We start from the raw sequence: 16,550 nt of genomic DNA, 5'->3' as shown, positions 1-16,550 counted from the left end.
ATGTAGCTGTTGATCATTTCAGTATCATCTTTGGTAAAATGTCTATTCACTCCTCTTGCCCATTTAAAATGGGCTTATTCGTCATATTAATGAGTTGTAAGAGTTCTTTATATATTCTGGATACAAGTCCTTTATCAGATGATTTGCAGATCTTTCCTCTCAAGATAGAGTACTTCTTTTTTGATACAGTATTTTTTAAAGACTACAACTTTATTTCAAAGTGAAGTTTCCTTGTGGAACATTAACAGGCTAACCACGATTGACTTTGTTTCAAAATATTATGTAAGCACTTTAAAAATAGTAACTTTTTACTTTTATTTTAGAATACTTGGAAGATATAGATAAGCACAAAACAGGATAGTAAAATTCCAGAGATAATCTTCAGTAAATTTTTTTTTTTTTGCTTATAGTCTTTTGGTTACATGAACCTATACAACATACAAAGTTTAAGACGGGGCCATTTAAATAATAAAAATAATTGAGTGGCCTCTTATTCCAGCTCTTTGATGGCAAACAACAAGACACAAACCTCTGAATGATTTAAGCAAAATATTAATTTATTAAAAGAATTGTTGGGGTTGGTTATGCCTTGTGTACTCACAAGGCATAGCGAGCCAAGGTTTTGTATTCTACTCTTCAGGGTTGGGCACGGGTGAGCATTAGAACTTGTAGCAGGTGAGTGTTTCCCAAGGGGCCACAGTGGAAGGGCCCCTGTCAGGGCAAGACTCCCCCAACAGTCCCCGTTCTGCAGGGGGCCCGGGCGTCTCTGCCCCCAAGGCCCGGCTGCCTCTTCCGGCAGCGGGGTCGGTGGCCTCCCCTCTCCTCGCCCACTCTCGGTCCGGACCTTCTGCATCCCGGTCGCCAGGCGCGGGGCTCCGCGGGGCCGCACTGTCCCTCGGCCCCGACCTCCTCGGCCGCCGCGGACGGCCCCACCGTGTCAGGGCGGCCTTGTGCCCAGCCGGGGACCGATGCGAGGGCCTCCCCGGCGCGGCGAGGACACCCTCATCCTCTCCCACCCGGTGACCTGCTCGACGTGAAACGGCCCGAGTCTTACTCTACTTGCTGCGGCAGCCTCTTTGTCCGTACGCAGGTTCGGGGCCACCACCGGGACGGCCCGGCCGAGCCCAGCGCAGACGGAGCCCGCGCCCGGGCCGCGGCCCCAGCGCCGCGCTTCCGCGCCGCCCGCGGGTGGCTGGGGAGAGGAGGCCGCCGCCAGACGCCGGGACCTCCCGGGCCCGGGGCAGCGCGTGGCCCCGAGGCGGGCTCGCCGCAGGGGGGCGGCGCATCCGGGCGCGCGCGCGCGGCGCCCCCGCCTCCCCCGCGCAGCCGCACGGGCCGCCGCCGCCTGGCTCGCCGCGCGCAGCCCGGACCGCGCCCGAGCGGCCTGCGGGCGGCCCTGCGGCCCCGGCCCGCGGCGCGGAGGCAGCCCCGAGCGAGCGGCAGCGGCGGCGGCATGCGGGGCCCCCCCGAGTAGCGCGCCGCGCCCGCGAGGCCCGGCGCGGAGGCGGGGGCGGGCGCGGCGGAGGCGGGGCCCGAGCCGGGCCCGCCCGCCCGCCGGGGGAGCCGCCGGCAGTGGCCGAGGAGGCGGCGCGGCGGACGGCGGCCCGAGAGTAGCGCCCGCGCTGCGGCCCGCGGGACCGCGCCGCGACCGCCCGGGCCGGCCCCGAGGAGCGCCCGCCGCCGCCGCGCGCGGAGCCAGGTGAGTGTCCGCCGCGCCGCCGTCCGGGAGCCGGGCCGCCCGCGCGGGGCCGGAGGAGGCGGAGGAGGCCCGGCCGCGTCCGCGTCCCGGTCCCTTTGTGGCCGGCGCCGCCGCGGGCCGGGGCGCGGGCGGGCTCGGCGCAGGTTCGGGGCGCGGACCCCGGGGCCGCTGGGCGCGCGGCAGCTCCGGGTGGCAGCTGCGACGAGCAGCGAGTTTCCGTCCTAGTTTGACATTGAGTTGAAACCGTTTTTCTTTAGAAGACGGAAGTTTGTTTTATTGACAAAAATATAGCTAAACATGGCTTCTGGGTTCGGCCGTGCGGTACTTGGAGCCGCGGTGCCGGCCTGACCCGCGCCGGACCGGCGCGACGGGGGAGGGGAGCACGCGCCGGCCCCGCGGGGTGGGGGCCCCCGACCCGCTGCCCGCGGAGGGGACGCGGCCCCGAATGAGCGAAGTCTGTGCTTGGGAAGTAGCGGGCTTTAGGTAATGTGGCAGCCTTTCCTGGAAGAATGAATGAATGAAATGTCATTTACTCACCCGTGACCAATACGATGCTCATTTAAAGATTTACCAGGAATTGTGATGATTTGCATTGTCATAGCCTCTCTTACCTGGTCAACTTTGCTAAGGGACGGTTTTCCCCCCACTCCGAATTTATGACCTTGTCCTGATTCTCAAAGCCACTGAGCTAACCAACCCATCAGCCAAACTCCTCTTGGCATTTTTTGGCAGGCGTGGGCAATAGGCAAAGTAGTCTTTGTGAACTGCTTGTGGAGGGCAGAGAATGTCAGCGCAATTACACCTTATGTTTAATGCATTGCATTGTAAAAATTCACGTCAAGAACCCTGAGAGTTAGGAGGTCTTGTGTTTATTTCAATAGATGAAGAAGTTAAGGCCCTAAGAAGTTGTAACTTTGCAGGTCACAAGCTAAGGGCAGAGTTGGGATTCAAACCTCTTTACATCGCGTCTGTGTCTACACCTGGATTGCCCAGTGTAGTAGCCACTAACCACACGTGGCTATTGAAATTTAAATTTAAAGAAACTCAGATCCTTAGTCACACTAGCCACATTTCGAGTGTTCCATAGCAGGATGTGGCTACAATTGAACAGCGCTGATCTAGACCATACATTTATTTATCCCATAAATAAATATTTATTGGGTGCCATCTGTCTGTGAGGCACAGTTTTAAGTTCTGGGTACTGTGGTGAATAAGAAAGACAAAATGCCGTTGTTTTTATGGAGCTTGCATCTTACGTGATAGTTTGAGGTTGTTTCCATGGTACTTCAGAGCCTTGCTATTCCACAGTGTGGTTCCTGTACCAGCAACCTCTCTGTCACCTCGGAGTCTGAAAGAAATGCAGAATCTCAGGCCTCAGCTCACATCAACTGAATCAGCATCTGCTTTAACAAGATTTCACATTATTTGTGTGCACTTTAAAGTCTGGAGGCCTTTATTCAGAATGCCAGTGATAACTGGGTTTAATGAATGTTCTTATGGTTGGTTTGGTGCCTCTTTTAAGCAGTGGGCTGCGAAACTCCTGGGAGCACTCACCATTTATGCAAATGCTTGTTAAATGCCTAGCTTTCTCAATAGAGTTAAGCTTTATGTGAGCAGAAATTGTGGCTTCCTTTTCAAGCCATATATCCCTAGAGATTTTACAGTACCTAGTAAGCAGTTGGCACTCAGTAAATGATTGTTGTGTAAACAAATGAATATGCTGGAATAGTTAAAACTGGTTGTTAGTTAGCAGTTACTGGCAAGGTAATCTCATGGATGACATCAGGTGAGAGCATGGTACCAGAAGCAAAAGGAAAATAGATCTACTTGTAGCTTTTCAGGTGGAAGCCCAGGCTACCCTGACCGGAGTTTTGTTTCTGGCTCACTTGCATGCCCTAACTTTTTAATAATATAAAATAATATTAATAGATTTGAAGCTTAATCATGTTCATGCCTTTTATATAGCTTTTTAAACAACTAAATTCCAGACATTATTTGGATTTCACCAGTTTTTCCATTAATATCCTCTTTCTGTTCTAGGATCCAATCCAAGGTATTGCATTGTATTTAGGCATCATGTTTCCTTAGTCTTTGGTCTGTGACAGTTTCTCAGTCTTTCCTGGTTTTTCATGACTTTGGTATCCTTGAGGAGTGTTGTCCTGGCTTTCTTTGATGGACAGCTTTCCATAGACCAGATAGGATCATTCAGTTCTGGGAAAAGGCTCTCATACTCTGAAAAGTAAGGCCACAACAGGGATAACCCTATTTCTGCTTTTACTTATTTATTTATGTAATATATACTTCTATCATGCTTATGTAACAATATACAACTTTAGTACTGTTTTCAGTAACAGATTTCTTGGATACAGTTCCTAATTGGTTGAGATTTAGAAAAGCGTTACACTATTGCAATTGTGAACCACTGTTTTAAAATACACTGAGTCTTTTCTGATGGGTTAAGAGCTGGGCTAAAGTGGAGAAGGAAGGAAAGATGAGAGATCAAAGAGACAGTAGGTCACAGAGGGACAAATGCAACAGGTAATGGGGAAGAGGAGTGGGGCAGCTGCATAGAAAGAAGAGAGCTAGGAGTCAATACTTATCGTTTGTTCATTTATTCAATTAATGCTTATTGAGTGATTGATGTGTGCCAACTCAAGTCCAGTGCTATAGTCTCAAGATAACTGGGGGTTGGACAACATTAAATAAACATGCAAATAAGTACATAATGATTACAGCTTGTGATGAGTGCTATAAAGAAGTCAAGGGCACTGGAGAGGGTGGCGAGGGAGCTGCTGCTTTAGGTCGGCTGGGTTGGTGAGGAGGGCTTCTCTGGGTACATGACGTTGGAACTCCTGTAGCCAGCTTCTGGGGACCCTCCGTAATTACACTACACTGCTTATCCCATCTTCCTGTTATTTCACAACACACACATGCCCCTTACGCACTGTGTTTATTTCTTGCTCTGTACCTTTATATATGATTTCTTCTCCTTCCCAAGATGTCCCCTCTCCACCTCCACTTGTCTCTCGTTCATAGATTTGCTCAAATCCTCTATCCTTTATGGAGTCATGCACGGTGTTTGTCTATGCTTGTGTTTGTCAATCTCCTTGAAGTGTGTGGTGTTTAAGGGTACGGATAGGACTGCATTTATATCTGTGTCCTCACTTAGTCTAGCATGAAGCTAGGTTTAATAACGGGTGAGAGGTAGAGTCATTGTGAAGTGTTCATATTTGGGTGATGATCCTTACTTAAAGAACAGTGAGTGAAGGTCCAGTGATTTTTTTTTTTAAACTAAACTTTTTGTGGTGAGGCAATTATAGATCCACATGTGGTTATAAGAAACAGTTCATAAAGAGCCCAAGTACCCTCTACCCAGTTGCTCACAATGGTATCATGTAAAACTATAGTACAATATCAGACCCATGATAGTGACAGTGATTGATAGTCAAAATACAGAACATTTCCTTGGCTGCAAGTCCTTATGTTGCATTTTTATAGCCAAGACTACTTCCACTCCCATCTTAAACCCTGACAATCGGTAATCTTTTCTCCATTTCTATAATTTTGTCATTTCAAGAATGTTTTATAAATGGAATCATAAAATAATTGCCTTTTGGAATTGGTCCTCCTGCCCTCCTCCCCCTCAGCATAATTCTCCAGAGATTGATTCAGGTTGTTACATGAATCAATAGTTGCTTCTTTTTTATTGCTAAGTAGTATTCCATAGCACAGATTTACTCTTATGGTTCTTTTAACCATTCACCTGTTGAATATATGGTTATTTCCAGTTTTGACTATAAAGATAAAGCTGCTATAAGCATTTGTGTACAAGTTTTTGTGTGAACATAAGTCTGTATTTCTCTGGGAGAATAGCCATGGAGTGCAATTGTTGCATTGTGCAGTAATTGCATGTTTAGTTTTTTAAAAAACTGACAAACTGGCCGGGCGATGTGGCTCACGCCTGTAATCCTAGCTCTCTGGGAGGCTGAGGCGGGCAAATTGCTCAAGGTCAGGAGTTCAAAACCAGCCTGAGCAAGAGCGAGACCCCGTCTCTACTATAAATAGAAAGAAATTAATTGGCCAACTGATATATATATAAAAAATTAGCCGGGCATGGTGGCGCATGCCTGTAGTCCCAGCTACTCGGGAGGCTGAGGCAGGAGGATCGCTCGAGCCCAGGAGTTTGAGGTTGCCGTGAGCTAGGCTGATGCCACGGCACTCACTCTAGCCTGGACAACAAAGTGAGACTTTGTCTCAAAAAAAACACCTGACAAACTATTTTCTAGAGTGGCTAGAATATTTTACAATCCCACCATTGATGTATAACTGATCAGTTTCCCTGCATTTAGTCACGTGTTTTTAATTTTTTTTATTTTAGCCATTGTGATAGATATGTAGTAATATCTGATTGTGGTTTTAATGTACATTTCCCTAATGGCTAATGATGTGGAGCATCTTCTTATGTGCTTATTTGTCATTTCTATATTTTCTTCAGAAGACTATCTTTTGTTCATTTTCTAATTGGATTGTCATTTTTACTATTGAGTTTTGAGAGTTCTTTATATATTTTAGATGCTGGTCCTTTGTCAGATATGTTGTTTGTAGCTTATTTTGTCATCCCCTCAATAGGCCTGTTGCAGAGCAAAAGTTTTTAATTTTGTTGAAGTCTTTTGTTCAATTTATTCTTTTATGGATCATGCTTTTGATGTCAAGTCTAGGAACTCTTTGCCCCAGCCTAGATCCTAAAGATTTTCTTCTAGGCTTTTTTTTTTCCTTCCGTAAAGGTTTTATGGTTTTACATGATTCATTTTGAGTTACTTTTTGCATGAGATTTGTATCAATGGTTTTTTTTTTTTTTTTTTTTTTTGGCCTGTGGATGTCCAGTTGTTTCAGAGTCATTTGTTGAAAAGGCTGTCTTATTTGTATGAGTCTGTTTCTGGATTCTCTGATTCTGTTCCACTGATGTATGTGTCTGTCCCTCCATCATTGTCACACAGTCTTGGTTACTGTAGCTGTATGATAAATCTTAAAATGGGGTAGACTGATTCCTTCCATGTTCTTTTTTCCCCAAAGTTATTTTAGCTATTCTAGTTTCTTTGCCTTTCCATAGAAATTGTGGAATAATCTTGTTTATATCTACCAAAAATATTGCTGGAATTTTGATAGAATTGCATTAGATCTGTATCAATCAGGGAGAATTGACATCTTTCTTGTTGCATTTTGCCTTCTATGCACACAATTTGTCTCTTAATTTATTTAGATATTTGATTTTTTTCATCAGCATTGTGTAGTTTTATCATATAGGTCCTGTGTATGTTTTGTTTGATTTTATTAGATTTGTTTCATTAGATTTGTATGTAAATATTTCCTTTTTTTAAAAATAGCAATTATAAATGGAATTGTATTTTTACTTTTGGTGCCCATTGCTAGTATGTAGAAATATAATTAGCTTTCATATGTTGATCTTGTATTCCACAATCTTGCTGAACCCACTTATTAGTTATGGGAGTTTTTCTGTGGAGTCATTGGGATTTTTATATAGACAACCAACCATGTCACCTGTAAATAGGGACACTTTAATTTCTTTTTTTCTTTTTTTTTTTTTTTGAGACAGAGTCTCGCTTTGTTGCCCAGCCTAGAGTGAGTGCCGTGGCGTCCTAGCTCACAGCAACCTCAAACTCCTGGGCTCGAGTGATCCTTCTGCCTCAGCCTCCCGGGTAGCTGGGACTACAGGCATGCGCCACCATGCCCGGCTAATTTTTTATATATATATATCAGTTGGCCAATTAATTTCTTTCTATTTATAGTAGAGACGGGGTCTCGCTCTTGCTCAGGCTGGTTTTGAACTCCTGACCTTGAGCAATCCGCCCGCCTCGGCCTCCCAAGAGCTAGGATTACAGGCGTGAGCCACAGCGCCCGGCCTAATTTCTTTCTTTTTAATCTCCATACTTTTAATTTCCTTTTCTTGCCTTACTGCCAGTACTATGTTGAATAAAAATGGTGACAAAGGATAATCTTGTTCCTGATTTTAGGGGATATCAGTCTTTAACCATTAAGTATAATGTTAACTGTAGGGTTTTTTTTTTTTTTTTGAGACAGAGTCTCGCTTTGTTGCCCTGGCTAGAGTGAGTGCCGTGGTGTCAGCCTAGCTCACAGCAACCTCAAACTCCTGGGGCTCAAGCAATCCTGCTGCCTCAGCCTCCTGAGTAGCTGGGACTACAGGCATGTGCCACCACGCCCGGCTAATTTTTTCTATATATATGTTGGCCAATTAATTTCTTTCTATTTATGGTAGAGACGGAGTCTCGCCCTTGCTCAGGCTGGTTTTGAACTCCTGACCTCGAGCAATCCACCCGTCTTGGCCTCCCAGAGTGCTAGGATTACAGGTGTGAGCCACCGGGCCTGGCCTAACTGTAGGGTTTTTGCAGATGCTCTTTATCAAGTTGAGGAAGTTCCCCGCTCTGTTCCTATCTTTCTGAGAGTTTTTATCACGAGTGGATACTGAATTTTTTTAAGTGTTTTTTGTGCATCAGTTGATTTGATCATGTGATTTTTTCTTCTTTAGCCTATTGATATGGTGGATTATATTGATTGTTTCTGGGGTTTTTTTGTTTGTTTTTGCTGATTTTTAAATATCGAGCCAGCCTTACATCCATCCATGGAATAAGCCTTACCTGGTCATAGTGTATAATTTTTTTGATAATACATTGTTGAATTCTATTTACTGATATGTTGTTGAGAATTTTACGTTTATATTTGTAAGGACATATAGCACTATAAGTTTCCCTCTCAGCACTGTTTTAGCTGTGTCCCACAAATTTTGATATGTTATAATTTTTTATTTTTATTAAATTCAGTGTGTAGGCCGGGTGCAGTGGCTCACGCCTGTAATCCTAGCACTCTGGGAGGCCGAGGCGGGTGGATTGCTCAAGGCCAGGTGTTCGAAACCAACCTGAGCAAGAGTGAGACCCCGTCTCTACTATAAATAGAAAGAAATTCATTGGCCAGCTAATATATATAGAAAAAATTAGCCGGGCATGGTGGTACATGCCTGTAGTCCCAGCTACTCGGGAGGCTGAGGCAGTAGGATCGCTTGAGCCCAGGAGTTTGAGGTTGCTGTGAGCTAGGCTGACACCACGGCACTCAGTCTAGCCTGGGCACCAAAGTGAGACTCTGTCTCAAAAAAAAAAAAAAAAAAAAAAATTCAGTGTGTATTTTTATTTCTGTTGAGAATTCCACTTTAACCCATGGATTATTCTGAAGTGTACTACCTAGATTTCAAGTGTTTGATGATTTTCATGTTACCTTTCTGTTTTTGGCTTCCAGTTTGATTCCATTGTGACTGGAGAACACACTCTGTGTGATGATTTGATGATTTCAGTTCTTTTAAATTTATTGAAGTTTGTTTTACGGCCCAGATATGGTCTGTCTTGGTATACGTTTTGTTGGCTCCTGAATAAAATATGTTTTCTGTTGTTGTTGGGTGGAATATTCTGTAAGTGTCAATTAGATCCTGTTGGTAGATGATGCGGTGGAGTTCTGTGTCTTTACTTATTTTCTGTATAGGTATTTTATCACCGTTGGGGTGGAGGTGCAGATATATTTTCAGCTCCAAATCTGGGTATATGAGGAATATATGAGGCAAAAATAAATCCCAGGGAACTCACCGTTTTGTTGTTCCTTGGGGCCTGGGATCTCTAGCCAGTGTGCCTCCCTCTCTCCACACTCAGAGTTGTCTTATGTTTGTTTTATGATAGTTCCAACTTTTACCTAGATTAGGGGCAAAAGATAACTGAAACAGCTCTGCCACTGAGGACAGAAAATGGGGGTAGGGTGGTCTGATCAGAAAATTGGGAGAGGAATGAGAAAGTAGAGGCAAGAAGAGGGTGGCTAATTGTAGACTGAGAGTCTTTGGATAGGGCTGGAAATTTTTTGATGAGCAGCGTTTCAGTGCATGGGAGTATAGACACTCCTGGACAGAAAGGACCTTTGTGGCAGAAGCTTTTGACTGGAAATGCTTTAGAGTTAGAGGAGGGAATGTACCTCGGCAGCCTATCAGCTGGTCTTTGGCTGTGGTGGGCTCTCACCTCAGATGGGAAAGTTTAAGGAGTATTAGGGGAACTGTGAATTGGTTCAGACAGACTGAAATGTAGGCTCTTGCTAAGTGGAGATTGGGCTGCAAAACACAAATAAAACACAGTGTAGGTAGCTCTGGCCACATACCAAGTACTATTCTTAGTGCTCTGCTTGTATTAATTCAGTTGCTCTTTATAACAAGTAGATGGCATGGAGAGGTTAAGGGATGCAGCTGGGATCTGTACCTATCTCATGTCTTTGCATTTAGCATGACAGTCTGGCTCCAGAGATTATGGTCTTAACCACAGCTACCAAACTAGACTACCTTACTAGGATAGTTTGTGCAAGATTGAGAAGGGCTTTGAATACCAAGCAGAAGAGTATGAATGTTATTTGGAAGACCGGAAGGAGCTGTTGAAGGATTTTGATGAGGATATTGATTGATACCATCAAACTTAATCTTTAACGTACATGTAGGTGGGTGATTGTTATTTCAGAAGACTAGATGTAGGACATGAGGCTGATGCATTAGTCCAGATGACTTTGTGTACAGGAACATACAGGTGCATTTTTAGAGATGGAATCAAATGTTCCTGTCAATGAGTGAAGGAAAAACAAGTCAATCACTCAACTTCTAAGAGGATGTCACCATTAAGAGAAATGGAAAAAAAGAGAGTTTAAGGATAGTTGATGAGTGTGTCTTGGGGCATATCTAGTTGCAGGGGCCAGAGAGGGGCTCCAGTTGGAGCTATCCTGCAAGCATCACAGTTGAAGGACTGGATCTTGCAGGAGAGGTCTGGTCTGGAGGTGCAGATGAGCGTCTTCAGGTTGAGATGATGAAGACAGGGAGTGGTGGAGAGTTTGAGGAATAAGCCTCTGTAAGCAGGTCTTTATTGAGTATCTGGTGCGTGCCAACTACTGTGGATACAAAGTGAACTAAACAGACATGATTCCTGTCTTCGTTGATCAAACAGTCTAATGAGGCAGACAAAAATAGAGACAATTAAGTAAATAATGGGGCAGATGACATTTTGGCTGACCCAGAGATCAAAGGATTTTGATAACACAAAGAACAGGGACAAGAGGATTTCGCTAAAAAGAATGGTATGTGCAGTGGCCACAAAGCAGAAGAGGACACATTCTGTTTAAGGCAGGGGTCCTCAAACTTTTTAAACAGGGGGCCAGTTCATTGTCCCTCAGACCGTTGGAGGGCTGGAGTATAGTTTTAAAAAAACTATAAACAGATTCCTATGCATACTGCACATATCTTATTTTGAAATAAAAAAACAAATGGGCAAAAACACCCGCATGTGGCCCACGGGCCATAGTTTGAGGACGCTTGGTTTAAGGAACTGAAAGATCGGTGTGGCTGACAGGCTATTGGTGCAAGGGAAGGGGGATGAAGTAAAAGTAGAAAACTTGGCATGGGACAGCTGATACTTTGTTCTCAGTGCTATTAAGGTTTTGAGCAGGAGAGAACTATGCTTCAGGTTTTAAGGAGATCACCCCTGCTGCAACATGAAGAATAGATTTGCGTGAAAGAGTAGGACAGGGAAGAAGGAGGTGTGGAGGCCAGTTGGGAGACTCTTGCAGGAGGCCCAGACTCAAATGGTGGTAGTGGACAGTCCCCTTAGCGCCTCTGTTTTTTCTTTATCATATCATGTTATATATCATGTTGCCACTGTCAGCTTATCCATCTGTGTCATTTCTAGACTGTGAATTCCTCATGTAAGGGTAGGGATCTTCTCTTACTGGTCACTTAAGCATTAGTGCCTACCACCTGAGGAAGAATGACTATATGTTGAATAAATCAATATACTTACCTTCAGACTGAGTTTTCTTTTTCTGTTGTTTTGTTCCTCGAGAGAAATTCCAAGACCTGTTGGCAGTGTTACAGGGGAGAAGGAAGTGTGCTGAGTGTTTGGGGTCTATGAGAGTCCCATACAGAAGGAGTCTGTAATGGCATTTAGAGGTATTTTCAGGCATTTAACCATTCGGGAGGTCTACATGATTTCCTCCCCAGGAGAATTAGAAGGGGCAAGGTGAGGAGAGCCAATAGTAGAGACCTTACAAAGGAGACAGTCACCGATGCCCAATGCTGTTGAACAGGCATTGCTCCTTTTGTGCTCTCCATGATTGTGGCAGTGAGGGAAGAGCATAAATCATGTTATAAGGGGGTAAAAGGTGAATAAATGGTGGCAGCAAATGTAGACTGTTCCTGGAGGAAGTGTTTTGGAGAGGAGAAAGAAGAAGGTTGTAGCTTGTGTTGGGGGTAGGCGAGGGAAATGTTTTTTAGGGTGGGAAGGGGCAGAACTTTTTATAGGCAGTAGAGTATGGCAGGCCAGGGAGGTATGGTGGGTGAGAGTCAGTGTGGGTACCCTGGTACTAGGAAGGTTGACTGTGGTGACTGGAGATGGTGACACCCATTGCTAGGGGCCACCACAGTCAGCTCCTAGGATGTTGCTATTCGAGTACGTGCACTTGATGGTGGTGAGGATTTTGTTTTACCAGAGGAGCCGCAAGTCTTAAGTTTTCAAGTGAAATGTCCTGATTTTTAAATGTTGACAATTAATTCCACTTTTTAAAATCTTACTTTTGAAGGGGAGGGGGCGACAAAACCCTCCTCTCTGGCTTAGTTTGGCCTGAAAGTTACCTCAGGAGAAAGGATGGTGGAGGTGGCTGGTGAGTGTGAGAGAGCGGAGAGGAGTAGTTTGTGCAACAAGGCCTCCAAGGCTGTGGAAAGGGATGTAATTAAGTGTACAGGTCAAGAGTATTACCCTTGGGAAGAAGGAAGGACTCGAGGGAGTTGCAGAGGGAGTGTGAGGTAACAGTGGGGTGGAGGGAACTTGAGTGTGATGAGGTGGGATGGCCTTGTCAGGTCAGGTGGGCATTGTTGGATGGTCTGTGAGGTGTGCAGGCACAGGAGAAGGCAGAGGGTCAGGGAGGGAGTACAGGGGAGATGGTGTAAAGCAGTGTTCTCCAACCTTTTTGGCACCAGGCACCAGTTTCATGGAAGACAGTTTTGCCACCGACCAGTCGGTGGTGGGGAGGGAAACAGCGCTCAAGTGGTGATGTGAGCGGTGGGGAGCAGTTGTAAATATAGGTGAAGCTTTGCTGGCTTACGCACCATTCACCTCCTGCTGTATGCTCCATCCCCAAGTTTCATGGAAGGCAATTTTTCCAAGACAGCGGGGGTGGGGGGTGGGGGGTGGGTGGGGACCACAGGTGTAAAGAATAGTCTATAGTGTAGCTGAGTCTGACTGGTCAGCATGGGTTTACAGTGGACTCAGCCATTGTCATTTCTGAACTTTCTGTGCAGTGTCAATATCCTGGAAGTTGAAGAAGAAAAAGTGAACAGAGGGAGTTGTCTAGGGTTAGATTGTAAGGGTCAAAGGTCCAGTGAGGTTGGGGACTTTTGTGTGTCAAAGATTACATGATTACAAAGGTTGTATGACTTCTGTATTAGAAACTGCACATATGAAACTAGAAGCCTGGCTAAGTAGGAGAATAGGAGGTGACTTGGAAGCAGATGGAGAAGATCAGGTTTGGCAGGGGCGAGGAAATCTAAGCCCCAAATGAGCAGGAGACTGAGGTGGAGATATTTCATGTCTGGGTTTGGTTTTGGCTGAAGGGTGAGTTTAAGGTATAGATAAGTAGGTTGGTGTTGGGCCATGAGACAGAAGACAAGTCACCAGGATTGAGGCTGCTGAGGATAATGCTGTTAGAAGGCAAGTTTCGGGCTGGTTGAGGTGGCTCATGCCTGTAATCCTAGTGCTTTGGGAGGTGGAATAGGATCGCTTGAGGCCAAGAATTCAAGACCAGCCTGGGCAACACAGTGAGACCCCATCTCTACAAAAAAAATTTAAAAAATTAGCTTGGCATGGTGGCACATGCCTGTAGTCCCAGCTGCCTGGAAGGCAGAGGCAGAAGGATCGCTTCAGCTCAGGAGTTCTAGGTTAGAGTGAGCTATGATGATGCCACTCTCTCATTCCACACTGGATGATATAGAGCAAGATCCTGTCTCTTAAAAAAAGAAGAAAGTAGGCCGGGCGCGGTGGCTCACGCCTGTAATCCTAGCTCTCTGGGAGGCCGAGGCGGGCGGATCGCTCGAGGTCGGGAGTTCGAAACCAGCCTGAGCAAGAGCGAGACCCCGTCTCTACTATAAATAGAAAGAAACTAATTGGCCAACTAATATATATAGAAAAAATTAGCCGGGCATGGTGGCTCATGCCTGTAGTCCCAGCTACTTGGGAGGCTGAGACAGAAGGATCGCTTGAGCCCAGGAGTTTGAGGTTGCTGTGAGCTAGGCTGACGCCACGGCACTCACTCTAGCCTAGGCAACAAAGCAAGACTCTGTCTCAAAAAAAAAAAAAAAAAAAAAAAAGAAGAAAGTGAGCTTAGATGTTACTACCAACAGAGGATTGAGGTGGGGTTGGAAATGGGGAGGAAGATGGTATATGTAGTGCTGAAATCAACTCATTGGGGAAGGTTGGATGGTGCCTTAAAGATCTTTCTCAATATAAAAGTAAATCTTTTGGGTGTGGCACCTAAATAGCAGATTTTGACTAATCCGTAATTCAAATTTAACTATTGCAAAAGCATGGAAAATACCCTATGTAAAATACTCTCATATGGAACAAAAGGATAATAAAATCGTATATAAAATGATTTGGACTGATCCAATTTGCTTAGGGCAAAGAGGGGTGGGGTCTGCCAGAGATTCACTTTACTCACACCCACAGAGATGCTTGGTTGCCAGCTCTGGCCAGATCTATCCAGTTTACCAGCAACTCCCAGACTTGTGTGGGGAGTGGCAATGGCTAATGTAGTCATGCCAATCGGGAGCCTAAAAGTACTTGCAGTACCAACGTTTCAAGAGGCCAGAGGCCTGAAAAATGTCTTCAGATTTCTCTTAAACTTTCAGCAGTAGAAGAGCATGGGTTTGTTTAGTAACCAGACTGTAAGCCTGTGGCAACCAGCTGCTGTGTGTCTGTGCGCCACCCTCCAAACAAAACTGAACAGAAACAATTATGAATGAAGGGATGCTCTCTTCTCCCTATCTGATGTCAGCACATTTCTGCGTAAAATAACATTGGGAAAGTAAGAAGATGATATACATATATATATATTGCATTATTAAATAATGGCAGCCTTTTTTTAAAATAGGAAAGGTATACTCTGGTTTCTCTTCAGATCATATAAATCTTTTGTCTTTTACTAAAATAGGGAAAGTAACACATTCACATGGTAAAATGTACTGATAGTCCCAAAAAGTATGCAGTGAAAAGTAATTGTTCCACCCCAGTCATTTTTTCTTAACATTGTAAATGGAAGTTATGAATATTTCTGGGCCAGATGAGAGTTGCCTCTTTTTTTTTAGAATTAGAATATTATGAAAGGATACGAAAACTAAGCTAGAAAGGAAAAACATCAACAATTGGGCATGGCTTGCTGGTAAGCATTTTTAAAAGGTTAAATTTGGGGTGCATTTTGAGAAATGAGAAGGTAGGAAATGCTTATTTTGGAGAGAGGGCACTATGAAGACCAGGGAAAACAGAGTTTTGGGAGAACTTGGAGGTTAAATGTAGAGGTTAGGGTAGATCATGTCAGAAGAGAGAAGCATGAAGCTTTCACAGTAGTTTGCAGGGGATTGTCTGAGCCAGGAACCGGAAGAACTTTTCTCCAGAGACCCCCAATGGGATCTGTAACTGTAACTTGATTCAGGTTGGGAAGGAAGGTAGGAATAGGTAGACAAGTCAAAGTAGACTGGGATCTAGTGATACTGACTAGAGTAGTAAAAATAGAATTCTTGGAAAAAATTGCTGAGGACTTTAAACCTGAAGCAGGCCAGCTGGGGGGCTTTTATACTGTTCTCTCCCTTCTGAATATTCTCTGCCTTTAAATACTATTGAACTATTATAGAGTTTCATTATGAACATGAACCTTCTCTATGCTAAAGTGTGTTGGACTAGGGAAAAAGGATTTACACCAGAGAAAGAAGGTCACAGAGACTTGCTTCTTTATGAAAGGTTTCCCCCTTTGTATCCTTGCAGAGCACCAGTGAAGCTGAGGTTGAGTACTTTTTTGTCACAGAACTCTTTGAAAGGCACATCATAAAAATACTTGCCCTAAAATTTCACCAGGCAGAAAGTTTCATTGAGAACCAGGCAGACTCCCTTCTTCCGATGCAGCTCGACTCTACACTGCTGTTCCCCACATCTCTGGGACAGACCCCATACCTTATTCTGTTGTTCACTGTGTCTCAGCCTCTGGCTTCTCACTGCACTTCCTAAAACACCTTTCCAGGACTTACTGTTCTGTCCTGAGCAGAGCCCCTGTTCCAGTCTGAGTCCCAGCATGGTACCTTCAAGCTATACTCCAGTGATCTTAGTTCACTTCTCTCAGTTGGGTTTTCCAGTTACAGGCAGTGGAATCCAGCTCTCCCTCACTCAAGCAGGAGGTAAGGAAAGGAATTAGAAGCTTTTATAGAACTGGTGGAATGCTGGAGAATCAGGCTGGGAAACAGAAACTAAGGCAGCTCTGGGATTCTGGGAAGCAGAATTACAGGAATGATCTGATCAGGATGTTACCACTGGGATGATTTAACTCCATATATTCTTTCACTTTTGCATGTTATTTACCCAAAATTTTAAGACTCCTGGAGAGCGCATCTGATTGGCTGAACCCAGGTCATACTGGGTGTACCAGTGAGAATAATTATTTACAATATTTGCAGGAATCTCCAGGTGTCCCTTTGGCTTCCATAGTGGGAGGG

At 44.8% G+C, this 16,550-nt stretch overlaps 1 protein-coding gene across 3 annotated transcripts in view; it reads left to right on the top strand.

Moving 5' to 3' along the window:
• The first annotated feature begins 1,562 nt into the window (after positions 1-1,562).
• GALNT1 (polypeptide N-acetylgalactosaminyltransferase 1) overlaps positions 1,563-16,550 on the top strand; it is a 103,215-nt gene continuing 88,227 nt past the window's right edge. For all 3 annotated transcript variants that reach the window (XM_075993531.1, XM_075993528.1, XM_075993529.1), the window contains exon 1: positions 1,563-1,699. The gene's annotated coding sequence lies outside the window, so the exon portion shown is untranslated. The remainder of the gene's footprint in view (positions 1,700-16,550) is intronic.

Source organism: Microcebus murinus, chromosome 17 (genome assembly GCF_040939455.1).
Source record: "Microcebus murinus isolate Inina chromosome 17, M.murinus_Inina_mat1.0, whole genome shotgun sequence".
Classification (NCBI taxonomy): domain Eukaryota; kingdom Metazoa; phylum Chordata; class Mammalia; order Primates; family Cheirogaleidae; genus Microcebus; species Microcebus murinus.
Note: the sequence above shows the minus strand (reverse complement) of the source record. Positions and strands in the feature narration are given on the sequence as shown.